Consider the following 16654-nt stretch of genomic DNA (forward strand, 5'->3'; position numbering starts at 1 on the left):
CCAGTGCTGTGATGTCATCCCCGTACCCCAGTGCTGTGATGTCACCCCGTACCCCAGTGCTGTGATGTCACCCGTACCCCATTGCTGTGAGGTCAGGCTGTACCCCAGTGCTGTGATGTCACCTCCGTACCCCAGTGCTGTGATGTCACCCCCGTACCCCAGTGCTGTGATGTCACCCCCGTACCCCAGTGCTGTGATGTCACCCCTGTACCCCAGTGCTGTGATGTCACCCCGTACCCCAGTGCTGTGCTGTCAGGCTGTACCCCAGTGCTGTGATGTCACCCCCGTACCCCAGTGCTGTGATGTCACCCCGTACCCCAGTGCTGTGATGTCACCCGTACCCCATTGCTGTGAGGTCAGGCCGTACCCCAGTGCTGTGATGTCACCCCGTACCCCAGTGCTGTGATGTCACCCCGTACCCCTGTGCTGTGATGTCACCCCGTACCCCAGTGCTGTGCTGTCAGGTTGTACCCCAGTGCTGTGATGTCACCCCGTACCCCAGTGCTGTGATGTCAGGATGTACCCCAGTGCTGTGATGTCACCCCCGTACGCCAGTGCTGTGATGTCACCCCGTACCCCAGTGCTGTGATGTCACCCCGTACCCCAGTGCTGTGATGTCACCCCGTACCCCAGTGCTGTGATGTCAGCCCCGTACCCCAGTGCTGTGATGTCACCCCCGTACCCCAGTGCTGTGATGTCACCCCGTACCCCAGTGCTGTGATGTCACCCGTACCCCAGTGCTGTGATGTCAGGCCGTACCCCAGTGCTGTGATGTCACCCCGTACCCCAGTGCTGTGATGTCACCCCGTACCCCTGTGCTGTGATGTCACCCCGTACCCCAGTGCTGTGCTGTCAGGCTGTACCCCAGTGCTGTGATGTCACCCCGTACCCCAGTGCTGTGATGTCAGGATGTACCCCAGTACTGTGATGTCACCCCCGTACCCCAGTGCTGTGATGTCAGCCCCGTACCCCAGTGCTGTGATGTCACCCCCGTACCCCAGTGCTGTGATGTCACCCCCGTACCCCAGTGCTGTGCTGTCAGGCTGTACCCCAGTGCTGTGATGTCACCCCGTACCCCAGTGCTGTGATGTCACCCCGTACCCCAGTGCTGTGATGTCAGCCCCGTACCCCAGTGCTGTGATGTCACCCCCGTACCCCAGTGCTGTGCTGTCAGGCTGTACCCCAGTGCTGTGATGTCACCCCGTACCCCAGTGCTGTGATGTCACCCCGTACCCCAGTGCTGTGATGTCACCCCGTAACCCAGTGCTGTGCTGTCAGGCTGTACCCCAGTGCTCTGATGTCACCCCCGTACCCCAGAGCTGTGATGTCACCCCGTACCCCAGTGCTGTGATGTCACCCTGTACCCCGGTGCTGTGATGTCACCCCCCGTACCCCAGTGCTGTGATGTCACCCCCGTACCCCAGTGCTGTGCTGTCAGGCTGTACCCCAGTGCTGTGATGTCACCCTGTACCCCAGTGCTGTGATGTCACCCCGTAACCCAGTGCTGTGCTGTCAGGCTGTACCCCAGTGCTGTGATGTCACCCCCGTACCCCAGAGCTGTGATGTCACCCCGTACCCCAGTGCTGTGATGTCACCCCGCAACCCAGTGCTGTGCTGTCAGGCTGTACCCCATTGCTGTGATGTCACCCCGTACCCCAGTGCTGTGATGTCACCCCGTACCCCAGTGCTGTGATGTCACCCCGTACCCCAGTGCTGTGATGTCACCCCCGTACCCCAGTGCTGTGCTGTCAGGCTGTACCCCAGTGCTGTGATGTCACCCCGTACCCCAGTGCTGTGATGTCACCCCATACCCCAGTGCTGTGATGTCACCCCGTAACCCAGTGCTGTGCTGTCAGGCTGTACCCCAGTGCTCTGATGTCACCCCCGTACCCCAGAGCTGTGATGTCACCCCGTACCCCAGTGCTGTGATGTCACCCTGTACCCCGGTGCTGTGATGTCACCCCCCGTACCCCAGTGCTGTGATGTCACCCCCGTACCCCAGTGCTGTGCTGTCAGGCTGTACCCCAGTGCTGTGATGTCACCCTGTACCCCAGTGCTGTGATGTCACCCCGTAACCCAGTGCTGTGCTGTCAGGCTGTACCCCAGTGCTGTGATGTCACCCCCGTACCCCAGAGCTGTGATGTCACCCCGTACCCCAGTGCTGTGATGTCACCCCGTAACCCAGTGCTGTGCTGTCAGGCTGTACCCCATTGCTGTGATGTCACCCCGTACCCCAGTGCTGTGATGTCACCCCGTACCCCAGTGCTGTGATGTCACCCCGTACCCCAGTGCTGTGATGTCACCCCCGTACCCCAGTGCCGTGATGTCACCCCGTACCCCAGTGCTGTGATGTCACCCCGTACCCCAGAGCTGTGATGTCACCCCGTACCCCAGTGCTATGATGTCACCCCCGTACCCCAGTGCTGTGATGTCACCCCCGTACCCCAGTGCTGTGCTGTCAGGCTGTACCCCAGTGCTGTGATGTCACCCTGTACCCCAGTGCTCTGATGTCACCCCCGTACCCCAGAGCTGTGATGTCACCCCGTACCCCAGTGCTGTGATGTCACCCTGTACCCCGGTGCTGTGATGTCACCCCCCGTACCCCAGTGCTGTGATGTCACCCCCGTACCCCAGTGCTGTGCTGTCAGGCTGTACCCCAGTGCTGTGATGTCACCCTGTACCCCAGTGCTGTGATGTCACCCCGTAACCCAGTGCTGTGCTGTCAGGCTGTACCCCAGTGCTGTGATGTCACCCCCGTACCCCAGAGCTGTGATGTCACCCCGTACCCCAGTGCTGTGATGTCACCCCGTAACCCAGTGCTGTGCTGTCAGGCTGTACCCCATTGCTGTGATGTCACCCCGTACCCCAGTGCTGTGATGTCACCCCGTACCCCAGTGCTGTGATGTCACCCCGTACCCCAGTGCTGTGATGTCACCCCCGTACCCCAGTGCTGTGCTGTCAGGCTGTACCCCAGTGCTGTGATGTCACCCCGTACCCCAGTGCTGTGATGTCACCCCGTACCCCAGTGCTGTGATGTCACCCCGTAACCCAGTGCTGTGCTGTCAGGCTGTACCCCAGTGCTCTGATGTCACCCCCGTACCCCAGAGCTGTGATGTCACCCCGTACCCCAGTGCTGTGATGTCACCCTGTACCCCGGTGCTGTGATGTCACCCCCCGTACCCCAGTGCTGTGATGTCACCCCCGTACCCCAGTGCTGTGCTGTCAGGCTGTACCCCAGTGCTGTGATGTCACCCTGTACCCCAGTGCTGTGATGTCACCCCGTAACCCAGTGCTGTGCTGTCAGGCTGTACCCCAGTGCTGTGATGTCACCCCCGTACCCCAGAGCTGTGATGTCACCCCGTACCCCAGTGCTGTGATGTCACCCCGTAACCCAGTGCTGTGCTGTCAGGCTGTACCCCATTGCTGTGATGTCACCCCGTACCCCAGTGCTGTGATGTCACCCCGTACCCCAGTGCTGTGATGTCACCCCGTACCCCAGTGCTGTGATGTCACCCCGTACCCCAGTGCTGTGATGTCACCCCCGTACCCCAGTGCCGTGATGTCACCCCGTACCCCAGTGCTGTGATGTCACCCCGTACCCCAGTGCTATGATGTCACCCCTGTACCCCAGTGCTGTGATGTCACCCCCGTACCCCAGTGCTGTGCTGTCAGGCTGTACCCCAGTGCTGTGATGTCACCCTGTACCCCAGTGCTGTGATGTCACCCCGTAACCCAGTGCTGTGCTGTCAGGCTGTACCCCAGTGCTGTGATGTCACCCCCGTACCCCAGAGCTGTGATGTCACCCCGTACCCCAGTGCTGTGATGTCACCCCGTACCCCATTGCTGTGATGTCACCCCGTACCCCAGTGCTATGATGTCACCCCGTACCCCAGTGCTGTGATGTCACCCCGTACCCCAGTGCTGTGATGTCACCCCCGTACCCCAGTGCCGTGATGTCACCCCGTACCCCAGTGCTGTGATGTCACCCCGTACCCCAGTGCTGTGATGTCACCCCGTACCCCAGTGCTGTGATGTCAGCCCCGTACCCCAGTGCTGTGATGTCACCCCGTACCCCAGTGCCGTGATGTCACCCCGTACCCCAGTGCTGTGATGTCACCCCGTACCCCAGTGCTGTGATGTCAGCCCCGTACCCCAGTGCCGTGATGTCACCCCGTACCCCAGTGCTGTGATGTCACCCCGTACCCCAGTGCTGTGATGTCACCCCGTACCCCAGTGCTGTGATGTCAGCCCCGTACCCCAGTGCTGTGATGTCACCCCGTACCCCAGTGCTGTGATGTCACCCTGTACCCCGGTGCTGTGATGTCACCCCCCGTACCCCAGTGCTGTGATGTCACCCCCGTACCCCAGTGCTGTGCTGTCAGGCTGTACCCCAGTGCTGTGATGTCACCCTGTACCCCAGTGCTGTGATGTCACCCCGTAACCCAGTGCTGTGCTGTCAGGCTGTACCCCAGTGCTGTGATGTCACCCCCGTACCCCAGAGCTGTGATGTCACCCCGTACCCCAGTGCTGTGATGTCACCCCGTAACCCAGTGCTGTGCTGTCAGGCTGTACCCCATTGCTGTGATGTCACCCCGTACCCCAGTGCTGTGATGTCACCCCGTACCCCAGTGCTGTGATGTCACCCCGTACCCCAGTGCTGTGATGTCACCCCGTACCCCAGTGCTGTGATGTCACCCCCGTACCCCAGTGCCGTGATGTCACCCCGTACCCCAGTGCTGTGATGTCACCCCGTACCCCAGTGCTATGATGTCACCCCTGTACCCCAGTGCTGTGATGTCACCCCCGTACCCCAGTGCTGTGCTGTCAGGCTGTACCCCAGTGCTGTGATGTCACCCTGTACCCCAGTGCTGTGATGTCACCCCGTAACCCAGTGCTGTGCTGTCAGGCTGTACCCCAGTGCTGTGATGTCACCCCCGTACCCCAGAGCTGTGATGTCACCCCGTACCCCAGTGCTGTGATGTCACCCCGTAACCCAGTGCTGTGCTGTCAGGCTGTACCCCATTGCTGTGATGTCACCCCGTACCCCAGTGCTATGATGTCACCCCGTACCCCAGTGCTGTGATGTCACCCCGTACCCCAGTGCTGTGATGTCACCCCCGTACCCCAGTGCCGTGATGTCACCCCGTACCCCAGTGCTGTGATGTCACCCCGTACCCCAGTGCTGTGATGTCACCCCGTACCCCAGTGCTGTGATGTCAGCCCCGTACCCCAGTGCTGTGATGTCACCCCGTACCCCAGTGCCGTGATGTCACCCCGTACCCCAGTGCTGTGATGTCACCCCGTACCCCAGTGCTGTGATGTCAGCCCCGTACCCCAGTGCCGTGATGTCACCCCGTACCCCAGTGCTGTGATGTCACCCCGTACCCCAGTGCTGTGATGTCACCCCGTACCCCAGTGCTGTGATGTCAGCCCCGTACCCCAGTGCTGTGATGTCAGCCCCGTACCCCAGTGCTGTGATGTCACCCCGTACCCCAGTGCTGTGATGTCACCCCGTACCCCAGTGCTATGATGTCACCCCTGTACCCCAGTGCTGTGATGTCACCCCCGTACCCCAGTGCTGTGCTGTCAGGCTGTACCCCAGTGCTGTGATGTCACCCTGTACCCCAGTGCTGTGATGTCACCCCGTACCCCAGTGCTGTGATGTCAGCCCCGTACCCCAGTGCTGTGATGTCACCCCGTACCCCAGTGCCGTGATGTCACCCCGTACCCCAGTGCCGTGATGTCACCCCGTACCCCAGTGCTGTGATGTCACCCCCGTACCCCAGTGCTGTGATGTCACCCCCGTACCCCAGTGCCGTGATGTCACCCCGTACCCCAGTGCTGTGATGTCACCCCGTACCCCAGTGCTGTGATGTCAGCCCCGTACCCCAGTGCTGTGATGTCAGCCCCGTACCCCAGTGCTGTGATGTCACCCCGTACCCCAGTGCTATGATGTCACCCCTGTACCCCAGTGCTGTGATGTCACCCCCGTACCCCAGTGCTGTGCTGTCAGGCTGTACCCCAGTGCTGTGATGTCACCCTGTACCCCAGTGCTGTGATGTCACCCCGTAACCCAGTGCTGTGCTGTCAGGCTGTACCCCAGTGCTGTGATGTCACCCCCGTACCCCAGAGCTGTGATGTCACCCCGTACCCCAGTGCTGTGATGTCACCCCGTAACCCAGTGCTGTGCTGTCAGGCTGTACCCCATTGCTGTGATGTCACCCCGTACCCCAGTGCTATGATGTCACCCCGTACCCCAGTGCTGTGATGTCACCCCGTACCCCAGTGCTGTGATGTCACCCCCGTACCCCAGTGCCGTGATGTCACCCCGTACCCCAGTGCTGTGATGTCACCCCGTACCCCAGTGCTGTGATGTCACCCCGTACCCCAGTGCTGTGATGTCAGCCCCGTACCCCAGTGCTGTGATGTCACCCCCGTACCCCAGGGCTGTGATGTCAGCCATACTTTGTACACATCTGTAGGCTACATGTAGTAGAGATGTACCGTTTAATGCAAGGTGTGAGCTGTGCAGCGTGCGCTGGCCGTGCTGCTGTACACTAAGGTCATGGGCTGTGTGCGGAGCAGGCTGCGGCGGCCCCGTCTCTCCCCTATCATTGGCTCGTTGTCAGTGAGGAGAGATCGCGCGTTCCCATGCTCGTCTCACATAGATGCTCGTTACCACAGAAACGGCCATGACGAGCTCACCTGGTCGGCATTTCTATTGGCTGCAGGATCAGGCCACTGGAAGACTCTGTCCCTCAGGCCCCGCCCCCCGTTGCTGAGGCTGGGATCAGGTGACGCGCTGGTTCACTCGCTTTGCGGCGGCGGACCGGAGTGTTGCTCTGTTTATCAGTGCCGCTTCTTGAACAGTAGTCACCGCCGCCGCCGGGCTAGTCAGGACCGAGCCACCTGCCCGAAGGTGAGTGTTATACGCTCGGCGGCGGCGACTAGTCTCGGTCATTCTGATCAGGCATTGTAATAGACAGCCCGTAGCAGTGTAACAGACGGATGGGTCCTCACAGGGTGGATTCAGCTTCTTCCTGTAGGGAAGCGGTGAGGTCACGTCACTACGAGGACACCATGGAGAGGAGGTGACTGCGGCAGCGGGGCATTGGAAGGGACGGTGACCAGGAGGGGACGCTACACCGGACACTGTAAGCAGCAGGGAGAAGAAACGCCTCATCTATACTGTCGCATGGGACGTGTCCAGCCCATAGGACGCCGCTCAGACAAGCTGCGTTACACGTCCGTATTGTGTGATCGGAGCTGCGCACAGCGGCTGTTGGTTCCCACCCAGTCTAGACAACCTCGTCTATGGCTATGAGGCTGTCAGATGCGTTTCCGGGCACCGTGAATTCCCTAGTGTGAATCTAGCCTTACTTATCTTGTGTCTCTGCCAATTCCACACATAAGGCTCCGGTCACACCAGTGCTCACAATATTCCATTGTCTCTTTACGTAACTGAAGCCAAATGGCTCTCTGGGAGCCCAGTGACTATTACCCGCTCCATCTGGTTTCCATTGTGACTGTTTTTTAATGTTTAGAAAAAATCCTGAGCCATAACAGAGCCCAGATGCCGCTTGTAATATTCCACGGGGCCCCTCTTCTGTGTATTAGTTATGTCACGGATCTGCTTTGGACATTGCTTAAAATGACACAGACAAATGTAATATCCGTATGGTGATGTGAGCCCATCGTCACGTTTGTGACTGCCCGGTCTGAGCCAATCATGGCTACATCACCACCATGCTGCACTGCCAGCAGATGGCGCCCTCCTGTAGTCCGTGTAAGTGGCCGCCAGCAGGAGAGGACATGGCCTCGTATTCCAGTGTGCACTCTCAATTCTGTAACCTTGGCCTGTATGGAATAGTAGACCAGTCTTCGTGACTTATAAACCGCTATGTATTGTCTATCCCAGATCTGACCGCCCTTAAGGTCACCATACACCTTCTGTTACTAATGTTTTGTATTTCGATCTTAAAATTAGTTTTTCCTCCGTCCTTTATGGAGTTTTTTAGTGTTCTTGTGTGTTTTTTACTCATTTTGTGTTGGAGCACTGGAGTCTGGCACCCTGACAGATAACTTTTTTTGGATTATTTTCGATTACTGTCTATAAATGTTCTTAGCGTGCAACTGTAAAATCTAAATAAAATAAAGCATATTTTTCAGAGGGTCTTGATTGTGCCTAAAGGCTACACCAAGGTGTCCACCCCTGTAGTTGTTTCTGCTTGCTCTCTTTACATCTATGTAGAAGTGTTATGGATATGGTTACACTGTAGCAGTAAATATGAGGCTTATTTAGTCTGTTAGTAAATAGATCAAATTGGATACATGATCCCTTCTATGGAGACATATGATTAGAGCAGAGCTGCTCAGGCCCAGTAGTCTGGTAACTAATATACCTGGTGACCTGCAACTGCCTCTTATCTTTATAGGGTGCTTACACGTTTGTGTGTGGGGGTTCTTCTTTTTTTCCCATTTAGTTGTTCATCCATGAGGTCACTATAAACTAGCCCCGTATGAGGGTCTACATGGTTTTGTATCTTCATGCCCTCAATCTGATTGTAACGTTTTATACCATTCTACAATAAATTAAAATAACTGTCTTACTCTAAAATATTGGGTGTATTATTGCTGTACGCCATGGTGTTAAATACAGTGGGCTTGCAGTCCCACCAGGGTCCTGCAGGTCTCTTTTGGCCCTCATAAGACGACCGTTACTATTAGAAACCTGGGATAGTTGGGGGTCCTGTTTAAGATTTTAGATTGTGGCCCATGATCTTTAAGTCGCACCAGTAACTGTATGTAACTGCTACCTTTGACAATTTTTCCTGTTATGTCCACTTTTGGGAAATGTAGGGGATGTAAATCTAGATTTGTGCTGTCACTACTGGTTGGCAGCTTCTGTTTCTGTGCGGGGTGAGAAGTTTTGAGCAAAGAGGACATGAGAGAAGTAGATAATAGCGATCACCTCACATTGTATTTTATCAAAAATAAGACCTGCCACAAATAATTTTTAAAACATTTAAAAAGCACAATATCTCAACACAGACATGCATTTAATACAAGGCTGTAACCATCTGAAATAGTGTAGTGGGTATAATATCAATCTCACGAAATTTAATACATTTTGTGACCGGTCTTGTTTTTGATAAATTAAAATTTGTGAGGGGATCAATATTGTCTACATATCTCTTGTTCTCTTTTTTGCTAAAATGTTGTAACTGATATGTAGTAGTTGAGGAAAAAAATATATTCGATCACTCTAAATACTAATACAGGATGAGAAGTGGCGCAGTGTACAGCTTGTGACTAATTATATGGCCACCATCCTGTGCAGTCGTAGTCAGCATCTGACATCGAGTTTACAGTCAAAGCTGCCGAATGACACTGATCTCACAAGAAACCTATTTGTGAGATGTGGGAAGTATTTTAGCATCAATGCATTTCAGTAACTTACCTTATGCTTTAGGAAAGAGAAGTCTTTCCAGATGTAAGCAGCCCCGTTTGGATTTTTTTTGGGGTGCATTTGATGATTGTACTAGTGGTAGTTACAAACTTTCCCTGTACATTCTGGCTGATCGTGAGCTATGGCATTCTTCTATGTGATATTAATGATAAATGGGCACATACATTTTGCCAGGGGATGTTGCCATTTGTTTTTCTTCAGTCATCAGTGGGATAACTTCTTTCTAAAGCATGTAATCTGAGGCCATGTGCACACCATGCAGATTTCCAGCGGATCCGCAGCGGATTTTACCGCGCAGAAACGCTGCATATCCGCATTGTGATGTACAGTAGAATGTTAATCAATAGAAAAAACCCGCTGTGCAGACGCTGCGGATTTTCCCGCGCGGTTTTCTTGTGGTTCAAAATATGCAGCATGTCACCAGGGGAAGAGTCTTGAGGAGATCATTTGCATATTCCCAATGCCTTCTGGGATAAGTGGAGTCTCCGCGAGCTCAACGATCACTGGGTTTTGGCCATTGCAGCTGAAAAGAGGAAATCGGAAAACCGTGCAAATTTTGGCTCATCTTTCATCGTTTTTAAGAAATCTCAATATGGAAGAGGCCAGGAGCCATTTCGTGAGCTGCATTTCTTGCTACATGTTCACAGACTTACCAGTGGAAAAGCCGAACTTCACATGCCACAAATACAAGCTTGTGTCCCTGTTGGAGGAAAAGTTGCAAAATCTCGAAGAGAGGTTAGCTACGTTGAAGATCATTAAGGAAGGTGAAGAGTTCTTGGACAGAGCAGAATTATCTCTTCATGTTACAGAAAGAGAAGAAATTCGAAGTGCACCTGAAGAAACAGAGGAATGGAAACATGTGACCCAGAGAAGCAGGAGGATCAGGAGGCAGTACCAGGCTCTCACGCAGGAAAACGATGAAGAAATACATCAGGATAAGACTTTGCCCAGAAACAGCAACCTTGTACGCCTTCAGAGTCCTCCTGGATGGAGAAAAAAAAACGTTGTGAAGAAGAAACGGAGAGTGGTGGTCATGGGGGATTCCCTGTTGAGAGGAACAGAGGCCGCTATCTGCAGACCGGATATAACTTCAAGAGAAATGTGCTGTCTTCCAGGTGCAAAAATTAAAGATGTGTCTGACAGGATATCAGGACTCTTCAGACCTACAGATGACTACCCATTCCTGCTACTACACGTGGGGACAAATGACACCGCAAGAAATGACCTGGAAACCATCTGCAGAGACTTTGAAGACTTAGGCAAGAAAGTGAAAGACCTGGGAGCGCAGGTGGTCTTCTCTTCCATCCTCCCAGTGGATGGCCATGGAACAAGGAGGTGGAATAAGATTCTGCAAGTGAACAACTGGCTACGTCGATAGTGCCGTCAGCAACGATTTGGATTTTTGGATCACGGATTGAATTACCTTTACGATGGACTACTTGCTAGAGATGGGGTGCACCTTACGAAGACTGGAAAACATGTATTTGGAAGTCGCCTTGCTACACTTGTAAGGAGAGCTTTAAACTAGAACAACATGGGAAGGGAAGCAAAATACCAGAAAAAGCCAAACACCTGACAAATGCTATTAAGAACTCTGCTATTAGAAGTGGAAAGGAAGAACAAAGACAAAAGAATCTAATTAATAAAAATATTGGAGAAAGAGAAACCAATCACAAACTAAAATGTTTCTATACTAATGCACAAAGCATGGGCAACAAACAAGGAGAATTGGAACTACTAACACAGGAAAATAAATATGATGTCATTGGAATCACTGAAACTTGGTGGGACGATGCACATGATTGGAATACAAGACTAGAAGGATACAACTTATTTGCAAGAAACAGACTTGATAAACGAGGAGGAGGTGTCGCATTATATGTTAGAAACGCCTATATCTGCACAGAGATTGAAGCTTCAGAGACTGGGAGTTCTGTGGAAACTGTTTGGGTAAGAATACAAGGACAGAACAATGGAAAGGACACCATTGTAGGCATTTACTACAGGCCGCCTGTACAAGCTGAAGATATGGATGAACTCTTTATGCATCAAATGGCCAATTTCTCCAAAAAATATGACATAGTTGTCATGGGAGATTTCAACTATCCAGACATTTGTTGGGAATCTCTCTCAGGCAAAACTAACAGGTAAAGGAAATTCTTATTCTCTCTTGCTGACAACTTTATCTTCCAAAAGGTAGATGAGAAAACAAGGGAAACTGCTACCTTGGATCTAATCCTTATAAACAGGGAGGAAATGGTTGAGGAGGTAAAAGTGGCTGGGACCCTAGGAGGTAGCGACCATGCTATTTTAGAATTTTGGATAACTAGAGGAGGAAGACCTGTGAAGACTGACGTCAAGGTTAGATTTCAGAAAGGCAGATTTTAAGGGATTCAGAAATAGAATTGGAGAGATCCAATGGCTGGATATCCTTAAAGACAAAAATGTCCAGGAAGGATGGGAAATCTTGAAAAATGAAATTCTCAAAGCACAATTGTTAACAATTCCGAAAAGAGGGAAGAATAGGAAGCATTTAAGGAAGCCAGGATGGATGAACACAGAACTTAAGCACATGCTAAAAAGGAAGAAAAAAATGTTTATAAAATGGAAAGAGGGAGGCATATCTAAAGAAGAATATAATGCTGTCTGCAGAACCTGCAGGGCACAAATAAGATTATCTAAAGCTGACAATGAATTGAGGCTTGCAAGAGATGTCAAAAGCAATAATAAAGGATTTTGGGGATATGTCAAAAGTAAAAGAAAAGTCAAAGATGCTATAGGATTTTTACAGGATGAAAATGATGAAATGGTAAGACAGGATGTTGAGAAGGCTGAACTTTTAAATTCCTACTTTGCATCTGTTTTCTCTCAGAAAGGAAATGTAACATCAACTGTTCTTCACTGTCCTATTAAGGGAATAGAAGAATCCAGGATATCTATAAACAGAAATATAGTGAGGAAACACTTAGCTAACCTAAATGAATTCAAGTCTCCAGGTCCAGATGAATTACACCCCAGAGTACTGAAGGAGATAGCAGAAGAAATTTTTGAACCCCTCTCCATAATCTTTGAAAATTCTTGGAGAACAGGAGAAGTCCCAGAAGACTGGAGAAGAGCAAATGTTGTTCCTATCTTCAAAAAGGGGAAGAAGGTGGACCCAGGCAACTATAGGCCGGTGAGTCTGACTTCTATACCAGGAAAGATCTTTGAGCAAATTATTAAACAACATGTATGTCAGTACCTGGATAAGAATGAAGTGATTAAACAGTCAGCATGGGTTTGTAACTAATAAGTCATGTCAGACTAACTTAATTTCCTTCTATGACGGAATCACTGGGTGGATCAAGGAAATGCTGTAGATATAATATATCTTGACTTCAGCAAAGCATTTGACAAAGTCTCTCATACAATCCTTATTGAAAAAATGACTAAGTATGGAATGGACAAGGCAACTGTTAGGTGGATTCATAACTGGCTTAGTGATCGGACCCAAAGAGTGGTCGTAAATGGCTGCACATCCAGCTGGAAGAATGTCTCAAGTGGGGTACCACAGGGCTCTGTCCTGGGCCCTGTATTGTTCAACATCTTTATCAACGATTTAGATGAAGGAATTGAGGGTAAACTGATTAAATTTGCTGATGACACAAAGCTTGGAGGGATAGCTAATACTAGAGAAGAGAGAGAGAGGATTCAAAAAGATATAAATAAACTGGAGAAGTGGGCAGCAACTAACAGAATGGTTTTTAACAGGGAAAAATGCAAAGTACTACATCTGGGCAATAAAAATGAAAATAGCATATACAGAATAGGAGGAATAGGGCTAAGCAACAGCACATGTGAAAAAGACTTGGGTATACTAATAGATCACAGACTGAATATGATTCAACAGTGTGATGCAGCAGCAAAAAAGGCAAATGCAATTCTAGGATGTATTAACAGAAGCATACAGTCTAGATCACGTGAAGTCATTATTTCCCTCTACTCCTCTTTGGTCAGACCTCATCTGGAATATTGTGTCCAGTTTTGGGCACCACATTTTAAAAAAGACATCAACAAACTGGAGCAAGTTCAGAAAAGAGCGACCAGAATGGTGACCGGTCTGCAAACCCTGTCTTATGAGGAAAGGTTGCAGGATTTGGGAATGTTTAGTTTGCAAAAGAGAAGACTGAGAGGAGACTTAATAGCTGTCTACAAATATCTAAAGGGCTGTCACATTGTAGAAGGATCAACTTTATTCTCATTTGCACAAGGAAAGACTAGAAGCAATGGGATGAAACTGAATGGGAGGAGACACAGATTAGATATTAGAAAAAACTTTTTGACAGAGTGATCAATGAATGGAACAAGCTGCCACGAGAAGTGGTGAGTTCTCCTTCAATGGATGTCTTCAAACAGAGGCTGGACAGACATCTGACTGGGATGATTTAGCGAATCCTGCTTTGAGCAGGGGGTTGGACCAGATGGCCCAGGAGGTCCCATCCAACTCTGCGATTCTATATATATATACTACATTCTTTTGTGTGGTTTTCCACCTGCTCCATTCTCCAAATCCGCAGGGGAAAACTGCAAGAAAAAAGGAAGAAATCCGCAAGAAAAATGCAGGTCATTTGACCTGCAGATTTCTTCAATTTTGCGTGGGAAAAATCCGCAGGGCAAAAAAAGTACATGTGCACTTAGCCTGAAAGTCCAAGGTTATATGACATCTCTGGAGCCTGCAATTCAGGGAAGTCCAATTACAGCATTTGGATATAGGAGAGCCGGACTTTCCATGGCCGGAAGTTCCTGGCTAGTGTTCTCTTGTGCATTGATTACAGTGAAGGCGCTTTTCACCATTATCTTTTCTGAAACATATGAGCAATATCGAAAACAGCAATAGTCCGGTCTGTATGACCCACCAATGAATAACATCAAAATGACCTATAATTAGTGAAGACAGACAGTTTGAGCTAAAACATAACTTTTAATATATTGTCTAAAACTGGATAAATCATACAAACATGATGAAGTGATAAGGTGCAAATGCAAAAAGTTACCAGTGCTCAATAATGGTTTGCTCTCACGACTGTTGTAGTAATTCTGTGCAGGTCGCAGGTACGCAGGAGCCCAGATGATGACCATATAGAAAGGGAAAGTGGGGGGATGTATTGGTGGTCACTAAGGGGTTAAGTTAGAAGCTGTCAGTTTTATCGCTTGGTACAGGTTTTAAACTGACAGGTTCTAACTTAAACTATGGTACAGTAGTTGGACTTGACAGGCAGGTTACCTGCCAATGCAGGAACTCTTAATTCCTCACACTTTTATAGGGAGGCTTGACACGATCTGGTGGGTACATCTTAGTAGCCTTACTTGGGGATTGTCCTTGTAAGGGTAGAGGCAACACAGGGGGCACGACAGGGGATATCAAAAATCCCCACCTTCTTCCCCTTTCTATATAGTTCTCTTCTGGGCTCCTGTGTACCTACAAACTGCACAGAATTACTACAACAGTCAAGGGTATGAAAACTGTCAACAAAGGGTTTTCCTGGCTTGAGACAAAAGTTGCAATCACTGTATGTATTGGCAGACTGGTGAATCGTGACAGTGTAAGATGGGCATGTGGTCACGATTCACGTGGTAGTATGTATGCATTTTGCATACTTGAAGCGAATGGCCGACTAAGAGCACATATCACTCAATAACAGAGAATTGAGAGAAGTAGAAGAGAATCTAGTCGGCAAGTGACAGGGAATCATGTCAGCATGCAGTCACATAGTAACTGCTGACTTTTTTTTTTTTCCCCCAAGCTTGGACATCCCCTTTTAAATGAATGTTTGCATTGTTTGTACTTTTACAATAGGCGGTATCACTACAAGTGCTCAGACATGATTAAACAGTAACAATAATTACTATATAAGTGAATAGAGCGGCTGGTTCTGTTTGCGGCTATAGCTTCATAAAAGATGGGTAATTCAGAGCCCCGTTTTGTAGATCAGTGGGACCTGTAACGAACAGCGCGTGGGACCCTTTAATGCTGAGGTCTCAATGGGTGAATGTAGCGTAAAAAGAATATTCGAAAAAGTCACTCTTGTAAATGGGCACATAACTGTGGTACTAGGCACAGCTGGGGGCACGTGTGTTGCTGTGTCCTGCCATCCTATAATCCCCTAATTATCATTGTGGGCGTGGATGTAGCTTCTGTTTTCAGCATTGTAATAGAAAAAAAAAGTATCAAGCTGTGAAATATTATATACATACTGTACATCAATTAGTGTGAATGTCTTTGGTGTTGATTGGAAATCTTGATGTTCTTGAACTCTCGCATCAAAGGATTCTCACTGATAAGAGACATAATGAGCAGACAGTGATTAGTATGTGTAAAGGTGACGGCGCTGGGTGGATGTGTTACATATGGACCAGGTGAACTGTACTGACGGCAACTTGTGAATGGATATAAATACTGATGTAATGTCCATGAAATGATCTGACAGTCACAGAAAGTGAAAGTCAGTGTGGTCTTCAGCTAAAGCCAAGAAAGAGCAGTACTGTAAACTAAGCAGGATTCCCAGAAAGCCAGATGTCCACCAATCATCCCGCATTGTGCTTGCTAGTGATGAGAGCAGGGGCTTTCCCAACATTGCAAGCAATATTGTAGGATATCAGATTAATTCATGATCTAGAGTGTAAAGTCCAACTGCTGTAATGTAGTGATGAAGCCCTCGCTCACAGCTGAGGCCCTGACCAGTTGTGGGGTTGGGACCCAAATTCCAGTAATCATGCACATGCCTGACCTTTTACATTTTAAAAACACAACCATTGATGAGTGATCAGAAAAACAGAAGTCCTACAGATATCATTCACATGGCATCCGTTTTTATGAATCTACCGTAATTCAATATTAAACATTATTATAAAACCGCTATCATAACTATCAAACACGTGTAAACAAACTAAAACGGATATATGGATGATGAAACACAGATTTTTCATGCACTCATTTGAACTTGGCCTTAAGGGTTTTTGTTTTTCTCCACCTACTTCAGTATGTTTTTTTTTTTTTGTTTTTATACACACAACACAAAAAAAAGTTGCCTGGTGACTTTTTTTTACCCTGAAACTGGAAACTCTTGTAGAGTAAAAGGGTGTTATGTTCCCTATGGCTGTATAATGGCAGGAGCAGCTGAACATATAAATACCAATAATGCCCGG

At 49.7% G+C, this 16654-nt stretch overlaps 1 protein-coding gene across 3 annotated transcripts in view; it reads left to right on the forward strand.

Annotated features, from left to right (window-relative positions):
- Positions 1–16654, forward strand: part of HMGCR (3-hydroxy-3-methylglutaryl-CoA reductase) — a 54504-nt gene that overhangs the window by 14689 nt on the left and 23161 nt on the right. Inside the window, exon 1 of one of the 3 annotated variants that reach the window (XM_073584091.1) lies at positions 6789–6919. The exons of 1 other annotated variant lie outside the window; for it this stretch is intronic. The gene's annotated coding sequence lies outside the window, so the exon portion shown is untranslated. Of the gene's footprint in view, positions 1–6788; positions 6920–6959; positions 7155–16654 lie in introns of those variants that run through there. One more of the 3 variants, XM_073584092.1, reaches the window with a different exon arrangement.

Source organism: Dendrobates tinctorius, unplaced genomic scaffold, assembly GCF_039654945.1.
Source record: "Dendrobates tinctorius isolate UK_male_01 unplaced genomic scaffold, ASM3965494v1 ptg000083l, whole genome shotgun sequence".
NCBI classification, from domain to species: domain Eukaryota; kingdom Metazoa; phylum Chordata; class Amphibia; order Anura; family Dendrobatidae; genus Dendrobates; species Dendrobates tinctorius.